General features: G+C 50.0%; 1 pseudogene; it reads right to left on the reverse strand.

Annotated features, from left to right (window-relative positions):
• Positions 1 to 3,630: 3,630 nt before the first annotated feature.
• Positions 3,631 to 4,638, reverse strand: LOC146661563 (serine protease FAM111A-like; annotated as a pseudogene).
• Positions 4,639 to 4,990: the final 352 nt, after the last annotated feature.

Genomic DNA, 4,990 nt, shown 5'->3' on the forward strand with positions numbered 1-4,990 from the left:
TCTCCGACCCGACCCTGTGAAAGTCAAGGCCGTAGTGAACTGGCCCGAACCAAACAATCGTCGCCAGTTGCAACGCTTCCTTGGCTTCGCTAACTTCTACAGGAGATTCATACGGGACTTCAGCAGGATTGCCTTACCATTAACCCAGTTAACCTCTCCCAAGCTTGCTTTTCAGTGGAGTGACGCTGCCCAATCAGCCTTTCAGGAGCTCAAGAAACGGTTTGCTTCAGCGCCCATCCTGGTCCAACCTGACACCACTCTTCAGTTCGTGGTGGAGGTCGACGCATCCGACTCAGGGGTGGGGGCCGTCCTTTCCCAACAGAGGGAGGGTAAGATGCATCCTTGTGCCTATTTTTCCCGTCGTCTCACCCCTGCAGAACGTAACTACGACGTGGGCGATCGGGAGCTCTTGGCGATTAAGCTCGCCCTGGAAGAATGGCGGCATTGGCTGGAGGGCACCACTCAACCCTTCGTGGTCTGGACCGATCACAAAAACCTGGCCTACCTTCAAACGGCGAAACGTCTTAACGCTCGACAGGCCAGATGGGCCCTGTTTTTCACCCGTTTCCACTTCTCCATCACCTACAGACCCGGTTCCCGAAACGTCAAGCCGGACGCTCTCTCCCGTCAGTTCTCCGCTGCTGATGAAAAGGCGGATCCGGATTCCATCCTGCCAGCAACCTGTACTATCGGGGCCATCACCTGGGAGATCGAGGCGGCCGTCCGGGCGGCTCAGGTAGCCGAACCGGATCCGGGAGGGGGGCCCGCCCACCGACTCTATGTTCCGCGCTCTGTCAGATCCCAGGTTTTACAATGGGCTCACACGGCCCGATTCTCATGCCACCCAGGGATACATCGCACCATTAAGTTTCTCCAGCGGTGCTTCTGGTGGCCCTCACTCACCCAAGACACTCGGGATTACGTCACTGCTTGTACGGTCTGTGCCCGAAACAAACCATCGAACCGTTCCCCGGCGTGTCAGCTACATCCGTTATCCACTCCTTCCAGGCCCTGGTCTCACATAGCACTGGACTTCATCACCGGACTACCTCCATCAGCAGGTAACACTGTCGTTCTCACCATAATCGATCGTTTCTCTAAAGCGGCTCACTTCATTGCTCTGCCTAAGCTTCCCACAGCTCTAGAGACCGCATGCCTGCTCGCCACTCACGTCTTCCGCCTGCATGGGATCCCGGAAGATATAGTGTCCGACAGAGGGCCTCAATTCACTTCTCGGGTCTGGAAAGAGTTCTGCAACTCCCTGGGCGCAAAGGTCAGTCTATCCTCGGGTTATCATCCTCAGAGCAACGGCCAGTCCGAGCGGGCCAACCAAGAACTGGAGACCGCCCTGCGCTGTGTCGCCTCCACCAATCAAACCATCTGGAGTGAGGAGTTGCCGTGGATCGAGTACGCCCATAACAGCTTGACTGCCTCTGCCACCGGCCGGTCTCCATTCGAAGCCTCCTTGGGATATCAGCCCCCTCTTTTTCCTGCTGTGGAAGGTGAGCACTCTGTACCTTCCGTCCAGGCTCATCTGCGCAGGTGCCGCAGAGTTTGGCGGGCAACTCGAGCGGCCCTGCTACGCACGAAGGAGAACAACAAACGCATCGCAGACCGGCACCGGACTCCAGCACCCGAGTACTCTGTCGGCCAGAAGGTATGGCTCTCTACCCGCTTTGTTCCGGTCAGGACTGAATCTAAGAAACTTACACCCACCTTCATTGGCCCTTTTGAAATCTCCGCCTTGGTCAACCCAGTTTCTGTGAAGTTGAAACTTCCTCGCAATATGAGGATTCATGACGTTTTCCATGTTTCACAACTCAAACCTGTCCGGTCCAGTCCTCTGTGCCCTCCTTCCAGGCCCCCTCCTCCCGCCCGGCTCGTGGATGGGTTGCCGGCTTACTCCATCTCTCGCATTATGGACTCTCGGCGCCGGGGACGTGGCTGTCAGTACCTGGTTGACTGGGAGGGCTATGGCGTGGAGGAGCGTTCCTGGGTCCCTCGGGCGGCCGTTCTGGACGTGCCCATGCTCCGGGAGTTTCACCGCCTGCATCCGGACAAGCCTGGTGGGTCGCTGGGAGGCTCCCGTTGAGGGGGGGGTACTGTCATGGTCTCCGCTCCTCGACAGCTGACAGCTGTCAGGTGATTTGTTTTTGTTTTCCTTTCTCTCTCGCCCTCTTCCTTTCTCTCTTTCTCCTGCCGGGGCGGAGCTCAGTATGGGCTCCTGCTCCTGGCCTACACACCTGGAGGTGATCAGCACTCTGTTGCTGATCAGAAGAGATTGGAACCCTTCTTAAGAGGGCGAGTCTGCTCTACTCGTCGCTGGATCGTTGAGCCATCAGCATCGCCTCTGGACCTGTTCTTTCCCTGTGCCTGGCGACTGAATGGAAGCAAGAGAGATAGAGGAAAGGAGAGGAGATATGTGAGGGCTGAATGAAAACCTTCCCTTCCTGGACTCCTGCCTTTTTCGCTCCTGGACCCTGGAACCCCGGCCCCTTTTCCTTGACACCATTATATGTATATATGAATTCCACTGTAGAGGAACACTGTAAATAAATGCACCTTTTGAAGACACTAGTGGTCTGCGCGTGAGTCCGATCTACGAAACCTGACAGAAAGTAGTGAAAGCAGAAGGGTAATCATGTGCACAATAGAAATATAATAACAATAGCAAGTACTATTGTTGATTGCCTAACTGATTGGACATTGGGAGGAATTTTCTTGACCAAATTAAATGTAAAATAAGTGCCACCATTGTAACAAGTCAGTTTGTGAAGTTTTTTTGGTTCTAAAATTTCTATGATCAGTTGTACAGTGGGGCAAAAAAGTATTTAGTCAGCCACCGATTGTGCAAGTTCCCCCACTTAAAATGATGACAGAGGTCAGTAATTTGCACCAGAGGTACACTTCAACTGTGAGAGACAGAATGTGAAAAAAAAATCCATGAATTCACATGGTAGGATTTGTAAAGAATTTATTCGTAAATCAGGGTGGAAAATAAGTATTTGGTCACCTCAAACAAGGAAAATCTCTGGCTCTCACAGACCTGTAACGTCTTCTGTAAGAAGCTTTTCTGTCCCTCACTCGTTACCTGTATGAATGGTACCTGTTTGAACTCATCATCTGTATAAAAGACACCTGTCCACAGCCTCAAACAGTCAGACTCCAAACTCCGCCATGGCCAAGGCCAAAGACCTTTCGAAGGACACCAGGAAAAGTATTGTAGACCTGCACCAGACTGGGAAGAGTGAATCTACAATAGGCAAGCAGCTTGGTGTGAAAAAATCAACTGTGGGAGCAATCATCAGAAAATGGAAGACATACAAGACCACTGATAATCTCCCTCGATCTAGGGCTCCACGCAAGATCTCATCCCGTGGGGTCAAAATGATCATGAGAACGGTGAGCAAAGATCCCAGAACCACACGGGGGGACCTGGTGAATGACCTGCAGAGAGCTGGGACCAAAGTAACAAAGGTCACCATCAGTAACACACTACAACGGCAGGGAATCAAATCCCGCAGTGCCAGACGTGTTGCGCTGCTGAAGCCAGTGCATGTCCAGGCCCGTCTGAAGTTTGCCAGAGAGCACATGGATGATACAGCAGAGGATTGGGAGAATGTCATGTGGTCAGATGAATGTAGGACTCATTTTTTTCACTCCTCCTGGGTGTCCGACGACACAGGCCTCGCCGTCTGAAGGCACAGGTCCAAATCTCTTAAGGAGCCCTGGCGGCACTTTCTCTGTTTCCAGCTTAAGTATGACATAATCTAACTTATCGTTGCCGACGAACACCTTAGTGCTGAGGTTGTTCTTGTCTGATTCTTGGTCTTCAAAGTTAAAGACCACGGTAACGTTTACAAATTCACGCCAGTTAGGTGAGTTTGATTTAACCCAGTAGTCGAATAAGTGGGTGTTGGTCAAGACAAAGTTGTCAAATAGCACAAAGCCTGTGCCTTGCTTTAAGAAGGAACCAGTTATGAGGCAAACTGACTCGCTCAGTTCAAGCAGCAACTTTCCAAAGGTCTCCTTCCTGTATTTCAGTGCTTCCTGAAAAGAATGTTTAGGGAATCTACACTCCATCCATCGTTTCAGACGCGGATACTGCTGACAAAGTAGATCGTAAACCTCCTTACGGTCAGTACTGCTGCCCGTTTCTTTGATTGCCGTTTTTAGACTCAATCAGTTCTGCCGTGCTACATCTAAGACTGATGTCACTCCACCGCTGCGCTTTGCATTATTTGATGCGTGTGGAGGTTTCTGCTGCCCTGGGATGGCTACATCTTTTATTTCCCTATCTGCTCCCTGTGGAAAACATATCTGGAATTTCTTATTGTCCAGACAATCAATTATGTCTGTGCACTCAGTCTTACATTCGTCGTTGATGTTAACCAGCTCAAAGTAGCCCAGGTCATCGGTGAAGTGACCGTCTCTTTTCAGAGCCTCGGCCGCAGTTATTCCCTTCTCCCCGTAAACACAAAGATACTTGAACTGTTTTAAAGCGTCATTTTTAAAAAAACTTTTCTCTTTTTTGACATTTAGTCCTCCCTTTGTACCGATGTAAAAGACAGAATAGCAATCTCTCGCCTTAACCATCTTCTTATATTTACTGAAAGGCCTCCGTGCAAGCTTGAACATGTTGCCTGTGCCGTCTGAACTGATGTCCGTGTTGGTCCTGCAGAGAATCAGAGTTGGAAAAGTTGTTAATGTAGCAAAAAACCAAACGTCTTGCATTTTGTTCATAATCTCTTTAAAGCCACAATCTTTTTTTATCGCTTTCACTGGAGTGGGTAAATGAGTCTGCAAAGTTTAAAAAAAACAGATCTATGTTTATTACTTTTATCGGACATCATCCGATCCCATTTATACACATTTAAGAAAAAACGTGGAAAATATCCTGTTGTTTCCATATAGAGACTCGGCATTTGAACCATCCCAAATATTTGGACTAGGGAACCAACTCCTCAAACCGGTAAAAAGGTCAAGGACA

Source organism: Rhamphochromis longiceps, linkage group LG9 (genome assembly GCF_057381845.1).
Source record: "Rhamphochromis longiceps isolate RC_006_pf linkage group LG9, R_longiceps_female_GT1.1, whole genome shotgun sequence".
Taxonomy (NCBI): domain Eukaryota; kingdom Metazoa; phylum Chordata; class Actinopteri; order Cichliformes; family Cichlidae; genus Rhamphochromis; species Rhamphochromis longiceps.